We start from the raw sequence: 17,535 nt of genomic DNA on the forward strand, positions 1-17,535 counted from the left end.
CCCTAGATCTTCAGGAGAAAGGATTTCTTGTAGACCTTTTCTCTCTCTCTACCCATGTTCAAACTTCAAATTTTAGCCAAATGCTAACAGAAACTTTCTTCTGTCCAGATTTTTTTTTACCAGATCTGAAGTGAAGAAGAATTATCTCTGATTTCATGAATGAAGTAGACACTGTGTACTGTAGCCAATCTTCTCACAATTTACCTAAAAAGGAAGCACACCTCATCCTAGCAAGGATTAATTTTTCTTCCAAATCAATAAAAGCCAGTTTCATTTAGAAAAGCATACGTTGGGGAACCTGGATGGCTCAGTTGGGTAATCGTCTGACTCTTGATTTCCACCCAGGTTATGATCCCAGAGTCATGAGATCAAGTCCCACATCAGTCCAGGCTCAGCAGGAGTCTGCTTGGGATTCTTCCCCTCTCCCTCTACCCCTCCCTCCTGTTGATTCTCCCTCCTTCTCTCTAAATAAGTAAATTTTAAAAATTCCTTTTTTAAAAAAAGCATATATTGCCCTGATGTTAAGACCTTGACTCTATTCCTTGCAAAATGATAACTCTAACAGGACTGTGCTAAGGAACACGTGCCTTCTTCCCAAGCCTGCAGTATCTCTACTAGGTCACTCAGCCCTCCCAGGCCAGGTGCAAGCTCCAAATTCTGATCCACGACTCTCTTCCCTGACAGAAGAAAATGGCAAGTGTCAATACTTTACACAGATCACGGTGTGCATTCTGACACATATCTGATGGTTTCCGTTATTTTTGCTGTGAAATACCAAAACATCACATTTGAACATAAGAAGGTGCACGTAGGAGTCATAGGTACAACAAGAAGAGCACCCTAGGGTGTTGGGAGGACACAGGCTCCTCTACCACTCCACCCCCTGCTCCCTGTGAGTCATCCTTATGACCATAGGAAACTGAAGATGAAAGTCTGCCAACTGTAGGATAAAGCAGGACATTTTAGCACAGCCATGCCTTCAAAAGGTAAATTATTGCTTTGGGTTAACAAGAATGTTGTTTACACTCAACATTCTGACCCTTACTCCAAGCCTGTGCCTCGCCTCATTCCTGACGTTGAGCACCCAGCCCCAGTCCCTGCCCCAACGCCAGGAATTGGCTCATCTGATCCTCTGGCCCTGACCATTGCTCACTGACCAGGCCCCTCATTGTTCCCCCATCAGTTCATCCAGGCCCTCCTGCCACTCCTCCCTGCTTAATCCTAGCCAGACTCTGTTTGGTCCTATTTATCCAAGCCCAGTCTCAGGCCCCAGACAGCTGCTGTTTGACCCCACCTGTGAGGTACTCAGTCTCTGGACCTGACTATGTAGGCACAGCTGCTAGATCGAGTCCTTTGCCACCACCCCTCCCTGAGGTCAAACTCTGGAATGTCCAGCCAGCCAAGCCCTACTATAGCACTGCTATCTGGAGGAGTGAGAGGGACTAAGGACCTGAGCTCACAGGCTTCAGATCCCTTTTCAGCTAATAAAGTGGTTTCCTAAGACAGTGCTTCCCAAACTTGGATACACATAGGAATGATCTGGGGACCTTGTTAAAATGCAGATTTAGATTCAGCAGGTATTGGTGGGGGTCGGGGCGACCAAAGCTGCTGGTCTGACAAATACTCAGGTGGTGATGTCAGTATTGTTGGTCCAGGGACTACACTTTGAGTAGCAAGTTTCTAGAATACTTATTGACATTTTGCAAAATAAAATATTTCACAGTAACAAAAGCTCTGATGTCACTAAGTGAAGAGGGAAAAGTTCCCTCATAGTTTGCTCCAGCCCATAGAATTTGGAGTCTGTCCCATGCATATTTTGCACTAATCACATGCAATACTGCTTTGAATTTCACACAAAAGTTTCCTATATGGGGATGCCCAAGTGGCTCAGTCGGTTAAGCATCTGCCTTTGGCTCAGGCCATTATCTCAGGGTTCTGTGATTGAGCCCCACATTGGGCAACCTGCTCAGCTGGGGGCCTTCTCCCTCCCTCTCAGGCTCCCCCTGCTTGTGCTCTCCCACTCTCTCAAATAAAAAAATCTTTGTTATAAAAACAAACTGATCTTTAAAAAAAGATTCCTATGTGTTGTGATGAGCGCCAAGTAATGTATGGAAGTGTTGAATCACAACATTGTACACCTGAATCTAATACTATACTGTATGGTAACTAACTGGAATTTAAATTAAAAAAATTTTTAAAGTCTCCTATGTATGTGATTTGTTTACTACTCAAACAACTGATTCCTTTACAGCATTCATTCATTCTGCAAACAATATTGATTATTACTGCGTGGGGGGGTGATATAGGAACATATGAGCCATAGAGCCTGTGTTCAATAAGCCAATGGGCTTTTAAAGGAGACAGACATATAATTAGATATTTTTGGCACAATATGGTTTAAGTACAACAATAGTGTCTGTATATCATATGAGGGAAAAGAAGCCTAGGAGAATATCAGCATTGGGGAGTCAGCAGGAAACCCATTCTGGGCAAAGGACAGCCTGAACTGAATCTAACAAAGAGAAAAAGAACCAAGTGAGGTGTAAGGGAACCACCTGGCAGAGAGGCTCCAGTATAAAACACCCAGTAGCAGGGTGTCAAAGCACATTAGCAAAGAAGAAGGCCTTAGAGATGAGATGTGCATCTGGGGCTGGTCACAGAGGGCCTTTCTACCGCAGTAAGCAGTTTGGACTTTATCCTACAGACGACAATGAGGAAACAATTCAGGTTTATGAATAAGGGCATGGCATTTGTATTTTAGGTGAATCATGTTTGGTGACTGTGTGAAGAATGGATTTGAAGGTGACAAAAGTAGGAAGCTGTTTACATGGTCCAGAAACCAGGTGATGTGGGCCTGAACTTACAGCACTGGCAGTTGAGATAAGAGAGAGGATACAGGGGATCCCTGGGTGGCTCAGCGGTTTAGCACCTGCCTTCAGCCCAGGTTGTGATCCTGGAGTCCCAGGGTCGAGTCCCACATCAGGCTCCCTGCATGGAGCCTGCTTCTCCTTCTGCCTATGTCTCTGCCTCTCTCTCTGTGTGTCTCTCATGAATAAACAAATAAACTCTTTAAAAAGAGAGAGAGAGAGAGAGAGAGAGAGAATACAAATTCAAGGTATGTTGAGAAGGTATTTGGAAGTACACAGCAAGATGTAGTGATGCATTGAATGGGGATGAGGGTGAGAGAACAGGAGGGTGAAGAATAGCTCCCAGGTGCCCAGCCCTGGTGGGTTTGGTTTGGTTATGATGTAGCCAACCAAATGAGAAAGGACAGGAAGAGTTGCTAGGTTGGAGTTCCAGACCAGAACCAAACTCTATGCTAATGGATCTCCAATATTGGTTATACATTACTCTTCAAAATTCCAGATTCACATATTCAACTGCTCACTGGACATATCACCTCCAAGTCAGCGTGCCAAAACCAAATTCACCATCTTTAAAAAAAAAAAAAAGAAGAGTCTTTATCCTGGTGAGTTGCATCCAGTAACCAGAGTCAGAAGTCTCAACGTAATCTGTTAAGAATTATAAATGTTTAAAATGTGCTTGGGTGGTGAAGTCAGTTAAGTGTCTGACTGTTGGTTTTGGCTCAGGTCCCAATCTCAAGGTCATGAGATTGAACCTGACATGGGGCTATGCACTCAGCATGGAGTCTGCTTGAGACTCTCTCTACATCTCGCCCACCCTCTAAAATAAATTAATAAATCTTCGGGGTGCCTGGGTGGCTCAGTTGGTTAAGCATCTGACTTCAGTTCAGGTCATGATCTCGTGGTCCTGGGATTGAGCCCTGAGCTCAATTTCACTCTTCAAGGAATATGCTTGTCCCTCTCCCCCGTCCCTCCCACAGGTCATGCTCTCTTTCTTTCTCTCAAATAAATAAATAAATCTTTTTAAAAAATAAATAAGTAGGGACACCTGTGTGGCTCAGTGGTTGAGCGTCTGCCTTCGGCTCAGGTCATGATCCTGGGATCCTGGGACGGAGTCTCGCATTGGGCTCCCCCACATGGAGCCTACTTCTCTCCCTGCCAATGTTTCTGCCTCTCTCTGTGTCTCTCATGAATAAACAATAAAATATTTATAATAAAAATAATAATAATAGGTGTGGAGCCTCAGCTGAGAAGATCAAAAAGTTCTGGAGATGGACAGTGGCAATGACTGCACAATAATGGGAATGAAATTAATACCGCTGAACCATACACTCAAAATTGATTTAAATGGTAACTTTTATGTTATGCATATTATACCAAAATCTTGTAAGTGAAAAATAAAAAGCTACTTCTTATCACCTCCTACATAATACTCCTTTCTGTCCCTATTGCTCCATTTCTTATTTTCCCTTCACCGGACCATTGCAAATCATCTCTCTTTTTTTTTTTTATTTTTATTTATTTCTTTAATTCCAGTGTAATTAATATACAGTGTTATATTAGTTTCAGGTGTACAATATAGTGATTCAACACTTTGATACATTACTCTGTGCTTATCACAATAAGAAGATGCTTAATCCCCTTTATCTATTTCACACCTCTTCCCACCCCCCTCCACACTCCCCAAAACCATCAGTGTATTTTCTATATTTAAGAGTCTGGTTTTTTGTTTGCCTCTTTTTTTTCTTTGTTCATCTGTTTTCTTTCTTAGATTCCACATTCGAGTGAAATCATATGGTATTCATCTTTGACTGACTTATTTCACTTAGTATTATACCCTCTAGATCCACCCATGCTATTGCGAGTGGCAAGATTCTATTCTTTTTATGGCTGTGTAATATTCCTGTGTATATATAAACTACATCTACTTTACCCGTTCATCTATGGGTGGACACTTGAATTGCTCCCTTACCTTGGCTATTGTAAATAATGCTGCAATAAACATAGAGGCATATATACCTTTTAAATTAGAGTTTTTGTTTTCTTTGAGTAAATACCCAGTAGTTGAATTACTGGATCATATGGTAATTCTATTTTTAATTTTTTGAGGAGCCTCCATACTGTTTTCCACAGTGGCTGCACCAGTTTGCATTCCCACCAACAGTGCACAAGGGTTCCTTTTTCTCCACATCCTCACTAGCATTTGTCGTTTCTTGTGTTTTTGATTTTAGCCATTCTGACAGATGTGAGATAATATCTCATTGTGGTTTTGATTTGCATTTCCCTGATGATGAGTGACGTTGAGCATCTTTTCATGTGTGTTTTGGCCATCTGAATAACTTCTTTGGGAAAATGTCTTTTCATATCTTCTGCCTTTTTAATGAGATAATTTGGGGTTTCATTGAAGTATACAAGTTCTTTATATGTTTTGGATACATCATTTGCAAATATCTTCTTCCATTCAGTAGATTGTCCTTTTGTTTTGTTGACAGTTTCCTTTGCTGTGCAAAAGATTTATATTTTGGTGTAGTCCTGATAGTTTAAGTTTGCTTTCGTTTCCCTTGTCAAAGGAGATATATCTAGTAAAATATGTTTCTATGACTGATGTCAATGCAAATCATATCTCAACTGGTCTCCCAGCCTCCAGGCTTTTTTCCTGTAAATCAGTCATCAGAGATGCTTCCAACAAGCCATCAGACTCCTCGTTTCCTGTAGGATAAGATCCAAACTCCTTAGATTGGCATATAACATCTTCAATGATATGGACATTTCTCAATGAAATGGACCCTTTCTCAGTGATATGGACCTTTTTATTCATCTATCCAAGAAATATGTGTTGAGCAATCTCTGAGACTGACACTGGAAATGGCCCTGAGTATATATGGCAATGAAGAGGAAAATATGCTTTCTGACATTGTGGAACTAATTCACCAGAGGAGACAGCAGGCTTTAAAATATTGACAAAATTAAAAAATATATATTGACAAAATTTTGTAATTATAAATTGTAACAAAACTATTTGTTGTTTACTAATCACATATGTTTTTGATAAGCTTGCTAGGTCCAAGAATGGGGGGTGGGGTTCACATAGGACAAGCCGGGAGAGTCCTTGGCTTTGCACAGTATGCAAATCAAATGGAAGCTGAGAGGAAGTGAGAGTAGTTTATTGGAGACATAGAAAGAGTATAGATACACAGAGTATCTGGGAGACTGAGACAGGAAAGGAGACTGAGTATCATCTTTGCTTGGGGTCCTGGGTTCTTAATGAGGATCATGGTCCTAATGTATCTTCTCAGGCATCCAAGAACAATTGTTTAGGTCCTCCATGAGTCACTTATGCCCTGGAGTCAGGGATCTTGGTGAGTCAGTGGTCTTGGAAAATTTTCATGACAACCCCACCTGGTCACTCCTTAGAGTGACCCACTCTATTGTGCTGGAAGGGTCCAAAGAAATCATTAACCCTTTGACCTTTACAAAGAGAACATATACATTATCTGTTCTATAAGGCATGTGTAAGGCAGGGGTGTAGGTCCTAGTAAAAATAGAAGCAGGAAAAGGAGCAAAAACAGCAGCTTTTCATGGGGTCCCTTTATTTTTCTTAATAATAAATTTATTTTTTATTGGTGTTCAATTTGTCAACATACAGAACAACACCCAGTGCTCATCCTGTCAAGTGCCCCCCTCAGGGACGCCTGGGTGGTTCAGCGGTTGAGCATCTGCCTTTGGCTCAGGGTGTGACCCTGGAGTCCTGGGATCAAGTCCCACATCGGGCTCCCTGCATGGACCCTGCTTCTCCCTCTGCCTGTGTCTCTGCCTCTCACTCTCTCTGTGTCTCTCATGAATAAATAAATAAAATCTTTAAAAAAAAAAAAAAAAAAGAAGAGGAAGTTTATTTTTAAAAAAGTGCCCCCCTCAGTGCCCGTCACCCATTCACCCCCACCCTCCGCCCCCCTCCCCTTCCACCACCCCTAGTTCGTTTCCCAGAGTTAGGAGTTTTCATGTTCTGTCTTTCATGGGGTCCCTTTAGTTTCCCTATCTCGTTTTCAGTGTCTACTACTTGCCAGGCACCATCGTAGGTGCTGGATATGTGATGATAAAGAAAAAAGACATAATCCTTGCTTTTAATGGAGCTTATTGACAGAAACTAATCAGATAATAACAGCAACAAATATTAATTTCAAACTGAGCTAAGAGTTCTTGAGCTAGATAGGGGAAGGGAAGGGATGTTTTCACTATAAGTCAATCAGAAAAGGACAAACATTATATGGTCTCATTCATTTGGGGAATATAAAAATTAGTGAAAGGGAATAAAGGGAAAGGAGAGAAAATGAGTGAAAGTATCAGTGAGGGTGACAAAACATGAGAGGCTCCTAACTCTGGGAAATTAACAAGGGATAGTGGAAGGGGAAGTGGGCAGGGGGCTGGGGTGACTGGGTGATGGGCACTGAGGGGGGCACTTGGCAGGATGAGCACTGGGTGTTATGCTACATGTTGGCAAATTGAACTCCAATAAAAAAAATTTTTTTAAAGAAAATTTAACAAATTTTTTTAGAAGACCTGAAGTCAGTAAAAAGTTAGGAAGGAGGGCACTACTGCAGAGACAGTGCAGTAGGCAAAGGAAATGACCAGCCCTGAAGCAAAAAGAAGTGAGAGTATGAGGAAGTGAAGAATTGTATAGTTCAAGCTTGGAGAGTGTGGGAGAACGGGGTGAGGTGGGCAAAAGCTAGATCTGCAGAGCCTTTGGGCCACCATTAGGATTTTGGATTTTATGCTAATGGTGATGGTAAATCTCAAAAGGATTTTAAGCAGGAGTAGCAGTGGGGAGAGCAGTTATGAGGCTATTGTAATGGGCCAGACAGACAAGGGTTGTGGCCTGCTCTATCCCAATGGAGATGCTAGAAGTGCATGAAATGAAGATAAATCCGGAAGTAGAACTGGAGGGACTTGGTAACGGGTTGGGTGCCGGAAAAGGGAAAAAGAAACTCAAAGACGAGTCCTAGAAATTATATTAGACTTTTTTAAGTGTGATAATATTGTGGTTATATTTTTTGTTACATATCTTTTAAAGATATATATTAAAATATTTACAGATGATGGCATGATGTCTGGGGTTTATTTCAAAATAATGCCCAGAGTGGAAGGTGGAAGTGGATGAGGATAAGGATGGAGCAGGGTTGATCATGGCTTGATAGTTGTGTTGTGGCTGGATGATGTATACATGGGGGTGCATGATTCTGTCAGCTTTTGTGTGAATTCAAAATTTTCCATTATGCAAAGTTTAAAAAGAGACAAAAAGAAGGAGGGGAAGAGGTGATAGGGAAAGATGGGGAAAGGAAGAGGGAAAAGAAGAAATAAAATAAGTCCTAGGTTATCGTTTATGCAATTGAAAAGCTAATGGTGCCATTTATCAAGATGGTGAGGAGAATGGGCAAAAGAAACTTGGGGAGTATCACAAGTCCCACTTTTGGACATTTAAGTGACACATCCAGAACACATGCTGGATGAATTTGTCAAATAGGCAATTGGACATGCAAATCTGAATGAAACTCAGAAGGAAAGTCTACATTAAAGAGATTAATATGTGAATAATTAAACCGGTGAACATGGATAAAATTACTTAATGAGATAATGGAGACAGAGGGCTTCCTAAGGCTCCACCTGAGGAAACAAAATCTAGTGGTTGAGTAGATAAGAAAGACCTAAGAAAGGAAAAGGAGTCTGAGAAGGAACAGCTAGGCATATAAAAATAAGAAGGCTGTGATGTTAGGATAGCTTAGATTAGATAGTATTCCAAGGAAGAAGTAGTAACCAACCATTCCTGAGGCTGGCAATGGTCAAATAAGATAAGAACGGTTTTTATTATAGTGTTGGTTTGAAGGGGATGGAAGAATGAAGGGAAAGTGAGGAAATTAAGATAACATGAACAGATGACTCAAGAAGTGTGGCTGTGGGGCACTTGGGTGGCTCAGTCCGTTAAGCATGTAACTCTTTTTTTAAGATTTTATTTATTTATTCATGAGAAACACAGAGAGGCAGAGACATAGGCAGAGGGAGAAGTAGACTCCCTGCAGGGAGCCTGATGTGGGACTTGATCCCAGGACCCCAGGATCATGCACTGAGCCAAAGGCAGATGCTCAACTGCTGAACTACCCAAGCCACCCAAACGTCCCAACATCTGGCCATTGATCTGAGTGCAGGTCTTGATCTCCGGGTCTTAGCTCAGGTTTGATCTCAGAGTAGTGAGTTCAACCCTCACATTGGGTTCCATGCTGAGCATTAAAAAAAAAAAAAAAGGAGGAAAAGAAAAAGGAAGTATGACTGTAAGAAGTAGATCTATAGAATGGGGTGGTAGCTAAAGAGAGACATGAAGTCAAGAGAGGGTTACTTTGTTATCAACCTGATACATATTAAAGATGTATGTTGAAGATCCATAGAGATAAAGGATCTAAGAGAGAGGAAATAAAACTAAGATTAAAATTCATGGCAGCATTGTTTATAATACCCAAGAAGTGGTTAACAACCCAAACAAGCATCAACTGATGAATGCATAAACAAAATATCTCATATCTATACAATGGAATGCTGTTTGGACATAAAGATGAAGCTGATACATGCTACAACATAGGTGAACCTTGGAAATGAACCTTTCATTTCTGCTAAATGAAAGACGCCAGTCACAAAAGACTACATAGAGTAGGATTCCATTTATATGAAATGTCCAGAATAGGTAAACCCATAGAGACAAAAAGCAGATTGGTGGTGATGAGAAGTTGGGGGAAATAGGGAGTGATTGTTAATAGGCATAGAGTTTCTTTCTGGAGTGGTAAAATATTCTAAAATTGATTTTGGTGATGGCTGCACAACTCTGAATATACCAAAAAACACTGAATTTCATAATTTAAACTGGAGAATTTTAAGGTAGATGTATTGTGAACTCTATCTCAGTAAAGCTATAATGTTATGTGAGAAGTCAAGAAGGTGAGAAGAGGTATAATATAGACATAAATAGAGAGATTTGACCCTGGACAGGAGTAACAACATACCCTCCATTATAATAAAAGAAGAAAGATAGGAGAAGAGACAGGTAATCTATAGGCCTTGTGATAGAAAATAAAGAAGCTTACACCTGATGACTTCTATCATAAAGTATGATGTAAATTCATCAATGGAAAGTAATGGTAGGAAAGAGGTTTTAAGAAGACAAAGGATTTAAGGACACCTGGGTGGCTCCATGGTTGAGCGTCTGCCTTCAGCTCAGGTCATGATCACCAGGTCCTGGGATCAAATCTCACATCAGGCTCCCTGCTGGGAGCCTGCTTCTCCCTCTGCTGTGTCTCTGCCTCTTTCTGTGTGTCTCTCAAGAATAAATAAATAAAATATTTTTTTAAGAAGAGGACAGAGGATTTGATATGAACCATTCATCTCAATACTTATTTAACACAATTAACTATTTTTATCTCAACCCCAAAGTCCACATCATTCTTAATGGGTCTCTTAGTCAAGGTCCAGTCAGGCAAACAGAAATCACTCTAATGCTTTCAAACAGAACTGGTTTAAAATATGTTAAACTGAAGGGGTCCCTGGGTGGCTCAGTTGGTTAAGACTCTTGATTTCGGCCCAGGTCATGGTCTCAGGGTCCTGAGATCAAGCCCTGCTTTGGGCTCTGTGGTCAGCAGGGAGTCTGCTTGAGAATCTCTCTCCCTCTCCCTCTGCCCCTCCTCCTGCTCATGAGTGTGCGCTCTCTCTCTGAAATAAATAAATCCCTTTTTTAATGTTAAACCAGAACTTAATTTAAATATATATATTAAACCAAGGGGGGAACCCTGGGTGGCGCAGCGGTTTGGCGCCTGCCTTTGGCCCAGGGCGCGATCCTGGAGACCCAGGATCGAATCCCACGTCGGGCTCCCGGTGCATGGAGCCTGCTTCTCCCTCTGCCTGTGTCTCTGCCTCTCTCTCTCTCTCTCTCTCTCTCTGTGTGTGTGTGTGTGTGTGTGTGTGTGTGTGTGACTATCATAAATAAATAAAAATTTTAAAAAAATAAACCAAGGGGGGAAATTAGGAAGTTTGGAGGGGCAAAAGGAATAAGGAATAATACCCAGAGATCATAAGCTACGACCAGCCCTGGGGTCCACAAACCCTACAGCTGTCCTGTCGACATTGTCACATGTTCTAGATCTGCCAGAGAGAACAAAGCTGGAATTGCTAAAAAGGTGTAGCCTTTGGCTCAGGCTGATGGAATCTGGGATCACTCCTTCTCCACTGCTGCTGTGGCACCACTACTGCCAACAAGTGCCACACTGTGCAGCTGGAAACAGGATAATGCCCTCCTCCTCCCATGGTCCGATCTCCTTCCAGTGCTTACTATTGGCAGAACCCACAAAGAAGCCAGCAAGTGAGCCAGGTAAATGCAGGCTCTTAACACCAGCAATATAGAGCAAAGAATAAAAGAGTGTGTAAAAAGCTGAGAGAAAATTGATACAACCTGTGGAAAAGCATCTGAAGTATACCCATTAATATCAGGAACAAGAGGGATCCCTGGGTGGCGCAGCGGTTTGGCGCCTGCCTTTGGCCCAGGGCGCGATCCTGGAGACCCGGGACCGAGTCCCACATCGGGCTCCCAATGCATGGAGCCTGCTTCTCCCTCTGCCTATGTCTCTACCTCTCTCTCTCTCTCTCTCTCTCTGTGTGACTATCATAAAAAAAAAAAAGGAACAAGTAAAGGATTTAGCACTCATACTACTATTTAACATTGTTCTAAGGGATTAGATAAAGCAATTAATCAAGAGAAAAATAAAAGATATAAAAATTGAAAAGAAATAGGTAAATTATTATTATTGACACAGATCATTTAATACTTAGAAAATCCAAAGAGGGGTGCCTGGGCGGCTCAGTCAGTTAAGTGCCCAATTCTTGATTTCCACTCAGATCATGATCTCAGGGTCATGAGATCGAGTTCTGTGTGGGACTCCACACTCACTGACAAGTCTACTCTCCTCTCTCCCTCTCTCTCTCTCTCTCTTGCCCTCTGCCCCCCCACAAATAAATAAATTTTTTTTTTTAGGATTTTGCTTATTTATCTGACAGAGAGAGAGCACAAACAGGGGAGCAGTAGGAGGAGATGGAGAAGCAGGCTCTCCACTGAGCAGGAAGCCTGATGAGGGGCTCAGTTCCAGGTCTCAAGGATCACAACCAGAGCCCAAGGCAAATGCTTAACCTACTGAGCCACTCAGGCGCCCCAATAAATAAATAAATCTTTTTTAAAAAGAATCAAATAGGGATCCCTGGGTGGCGCAGCGGTTTAGCGCCTGCCTTTGGCCCAGGGCGCCATCCTGGAGACCCAGGATCGAATCCCACATCGGGCTCCCGGTGCATGGAGCCTGCTTCTCCCTCTGCCTGTGTCTCTGCCTCTCTCTCTCTCTGTGTGTGTGTGACTAATAAATAAAAAAAAAGAATCAAGTAAAAAGAAAAGTTATAAACAATAAGAGCATTTAATAAGATGACTAGATACAAAACTAACATACAGAAATCAAAAGTGATGAGATATATATACAAATGGAAGCCAATTAGAAGATATAAATGAAGAGACTTCCTTTTATATTAGTCCAAAAAAAGTAATATAGCTAGAAACAAGCTTAAGAAATGTTCGATATTTACATGAACACATCTTTGAAATACTACTGATGGGACAAAAGAAGATGTGAACAATTAGGAAAACATAACATACTTTTGGACAAAAAGCTGTCAGTTCTCTCTAAAATATATTTCACATAATCATAAATACCAAGAGTGAAAATCATACTCAATGGTGATAGACTAAAAACTCTTTCTCTGAGATAAATAAGAGAAAGATGCCTGCTTTCGCCATGTCTATTCAACACATTACCGGAAATTCTAGGCAAGAATAAGAAATAAAAGTCATTTGAATTGGAAAGGAAGAAGTAAAATTATCTTAAATGTAACTGCATTATTTATCTAACACAAAGATTTTTGCCTTGACTCCAAAGCCCACAACATTCTTAGTGGGTGCTGTGGAAAACAGTATGGCAGTTCCTCAAAAACTCTAACATAGAATTACCATATAATCTGATAACTCCACTTATGGAAATATAGCCAAAAATATTGAAAGCTGGGTCTCAAAGAGATATTTGTACACCCACATTTTGGCAGGAGGTAAGGGGTGGTAGGTTTTTTTTTTTTTAAGATTGATTTATCTACTTGAGAGAGAGAGAGAGAGTAAGCATGAGCAGGAGGGTCAGAGAAAATTTGAAGCAAACTTGGAGGAGGGACTCTGTCCCACGAGCCTGAGATCAGGATCTGATATTAGGACCTGAGCCGAAACCAAGAGTCTGACATTTAGCCACTGCACCACCCAGATACCCCATAGACCCGCATTTATAACACTATTATTCACAGTAGCCAACCCAAGCACCTGTGATAGGTGAATGGATAAGCAAAATGTGGTATGGTATATATATATATATATATATATATATATATATATATATAGTAATAATAATAATATATTATTGCTGTTATGCATCCTTTATATATATTATATATTATATATATACAAAATATTAGCCTTAAAAAGGAAGAAATTATTCAATATGCTACAATACAACATAGATAACCTCGAGGACATTAAGTGAAATAAGTCAGTCACAAAAAGACAAATACTGTATGATTCCATTTATAGGAGGTACTTAGAGTGGCCAAAATCATAAAGACAGAAAGTATAATGGTGGTTTCCAGGGACTGGGGGCAGGGGAGAAGGGGAAATCATTGTTCCCCCTTCATTGTTTAACAGACATAGAGTTTCAGTTTTATAAGATAAAAAGAGTTATGGAGATGAATGATAACGATGGTTGCACAGCGGTGTGCATATTTTTAATACCACTGAATGGTACACTTAAAATGGCTAAGATGGTAAGTTTTATGTTATGTGTATCTTACAACAGTAAAACACAAAAAGGAAAAACTCTAGAAAATGCGAACTAACTTATGGTGAGAGGGCAGATCAATGCTCACCTGAGGATGGGGAGGGAAGAGGGAAGAGATGTGAAGAAACTGTCATGGTTGGTAGACATGTCCACTATGTTGAGTACGGTGATGGTTTCACAGACATATTCATATGTCAAAACCCATTTAGTCATGCACTGTAACTATGCATGCCTTCTTCTTTTAAGATTTTATTTATTAAAAAAAAAAAAATAAATAAATAAATATTTTATTTATTTATTCATAGAGAGAGAGAGAGAGAGGCGCAGAGACACAGGCAGAGAAAGAAGCAGGCCCCATGCTGGGAGCCCAATGCGGAATTCGATCCCGGGTCTCCAGGATCACACCCCGGGCTGCAGGTGGCGCTAAACCGCTGCGCCACAGGGGCTGCCCTGTATGCCTTCTCATACATGATTATGCCTCAATAAAACTGTACGTAAATAGGGTATTAGGTTACAAGCCACTGAATAAGATAGGAAATCTGTGAGTCATTAATAATAATAATGAATGAGTGAATTAAGAGCGACGATCGGTAGGTAGGTAGGTAGATGATAGATGGATAGATAGCTGATAGAGGATGACGATGATGATGATAGATAGATAGATAGATAGATAGATAGATAGATAGATAGATGATAGGTAGATAGATAGATAGATGATAGATAGATAGATAGATAGATGATAGAGATAGATGATAGAGAGATGATAAAAGATGCATAACAGCAAATGTTACTAATAGAAGTGTAAATTGAAATAGCCACTTTGGAAGACTCTTGGGCAGTATCTACTAAACCCAATAAAGCAAGGTATTCAAGAGTGTTTACAATGTACTACCATTTGTGTAAAGAAAGGGGAATGTGGGGCCACCTGGTGGCTCAGCAGTCGAGCGTCTACCTTCAGCTCAGGTCGTGATCCTAGAGACCCGGGATCGAGTCCTACATCAGGCGGCCTGCATGGAGCCTGCTTCTCCCTCTGCCTGTGTCTCTGCCTCTCTCTCTCTATGTCTTTCATGAATAAATAAATAAAATCTTTTTTAAAGGTGGAGAGGTGTATACACACGTGTGTGTGTATCTAAATGTGTGTGTAATCTATTTCACAGATCAAGCATCTCCATCTCCAGAAAGATTCCAAGCAATGTCTATTGTGATGTTCAGTGTCTCCAGAGAGACTAAAGTGGAAGAGAGAATTTTCTCTGTAATCCCTTCGTACCTCTTAAATGTTGTGCCATTTGAATGTACTACCTTTTCCAAAAATGACTCTAATGATTCTTTTAAAAGCAAAAGGAAACCTTCCCTAAAGAGTGACTCACTGACCTCACCTCCTACCACTTCTCCAGCTCACCCCATTCTCCACTAAACTGGGCTGCTCACCCATTCCGAAAATAGGCAGCATCTGTCCCATACACCTGCTTTGTCCTCTGCCGGGAACACCATTCCTTTCCTATCCTCCCTCCGAGGAGCTTGGCTACTCCTAACTGTCCCTTCACTACAGCAGGTCACCCCGCACCCACACCATGGTCTGACCAGGCTTCAACCATTGCCACTTCCTTTGTGAGCTCGAACCCTCTGCTACGGGGAGAACGGCTGCCTCTTTTACAGTCACAGCAGAAGCAAAGCCCAGAGAAGAAAGTGTCTAGCTGTGGGGTCCCAACACCTCTCTCCTGAGCAGCCAGACAGGGGCTGCCCCTGACTCTGGCAGCTCTTGGGGGGAAGGACACTTTCCTGAAACAGCTTGTCCCCACCTGACTCAGCAGTTGTCCCCAGACCCTTTCTCTAAGGCCCCCACTGGCCGGAGCAGATCTGCTGGTGGGTTTGACTGGAGGGCGGAGGCAGTAGGCTCTGACAGAGCACCCATCTCAACCAGGGACGTTGTTTAAACTCAGCCCTTCTGGGGAAGGGAGAAGAAATGGGTAGGAAATATCAGAAAGGGAGACAGAACATGAAGACTCCTAACTCTGGGAAACGAACTAGGGGTGGTGGAAGGGGAGGAGGGCAGGGGGTGGGGGTGAATGGGTGACGGGCACTGAGGTGGGCATTTGACGGGATGAGCACTGGGTGTTATTCTGTATGTTGACAAATTGAACACCAATAAGAAATAAATTTATATTGGGCAAAAGACATGAATGGGCAAAAGACATGAACAGAAATCTCACAGAGGAAGACACAGACATGGCCAACACGCACATGAGAAAATGCCCCGCATCACTGGCCCAGGGAAATACAAATCAAAACCACAATGACCCTGGGTGGCGCAGCGGTTTGGCGCCTGCCTTTGGCCCAGGGCGCGATCCTGGAGACCCGGGATCGAATCCCACGTCAGGCTCCCGGTGCATGGACCTGCTTCTCCCTCTGCCTATGTCTCTGCCTCTCTCTCTCTCTCTCTGTGACTATCATAAATAAATAAAATAAAATAAAAAATTAAAAAAAAAAACCACAATGAGATCCCACCTCACACCAGTGAGAATGGGGAAAATTAACAAGGCAGGAAACCACAAATGTTGGAGAGGATGCGGAGAAAGGGGAACCCTGGGGAGCCCTGGGGGGCACAGCGGTTTGGCGCCTGCCTTTGGCCCAGGGCACGATCCTGGAGACCTGGGATCGAATTCCACATCGGGCTCCCTGCATGGAGCCTGCTTCTCCCTCTGCTTGTGTCTCTGCCTCTCTCTCTCTGTGTGTGTGACTATCATAAATAAATAAAAATTTAAAAAAAAAGAAAGAAAGAAAGGGGAAACCTCCTGCACTGTTGGTGGGAATGGGAACTGGTGCAGCCACTCTGGAAAACTGTGTGGAGGTTCCTCAGAGTTAAAAATAGACCTGCCCTGGGATCCCTGGGTGGCACAGCGGTTTAGCACCTGCCTTTGGCCCAGGGCGCAATCCTGGAGACCCGGGATCGAATCCCACGTCAGGCTCCCGGTGCACAGAGCCTGCTTCTCCCTCTGCCTGCTTCTCCCTCTGCCTGTGTCTCTGCCTCTCTCTCTCTCTCTCTCTGTGTGTGTGTGTGTGTGTGTGACTATCATAAATAAATAAATTTTTAAAAAAAATTTTTTAAAAGACGCTGTGGTTTATGTATACAATGGAATATTCCTCAGCCATTAGAAACGACAAGTACGTACCATTCGCTTCGACGTGGATGGAACTGGAGGGTATGATGCTGAGTGAAGTAAGTCAATCGGAGAAGGACAAACATTATATGGTCTCATTCATTTGGGGAATATAAAAAATAATGAAAGGGAATAAAGGAGAAAGGAGAAAAAATAAGAGAGGGAGACAGAACAGGAGAGACTCCTAAATCTGGGAAGCAAACTAGGGGAGGAGGGCGGGGGATGGGGGTGACTAGGTGACAGGCACTGAGGTGGGCACTTGACAGGATGAGCACTGGGTGTTATTCTGTATGTTGACAAGTTGAACACCAATAAAAAATAAATGTATTTTTAAAAATAAATAAATAAATAATAAAAAATAAATAACATAAATAAAAAAACAAAAAAACCAAATTCCCTTGGCCACTACGCAATTGGTGTGCAGCCTTCGGAACTGCCTATGGGGAGCTTCCCCCAAGGTTCTGAGGGTCGGCTTCAGCCAAAAGAGGAGCCACTGCTTAATTATTTGAGGACTTTCTGCTAAGACGACTGTGAGCCCACAGTCTGGGCTCCAAGACTCCCCTGCCTCCATGG

This window comes from Vulpes vulpes, chromosome 16 (assembly GCF_048418805.1).
Source record: "Vulpes vulpes isolate BD-2025 chromosome 16, VulVul3, whole genome shotgun sequence".
NCBI lineage: Eukaryota > Metazoa > Chordata > Mammalia > Carnivora > Canidae > Vulpes > Vulpes vulpes.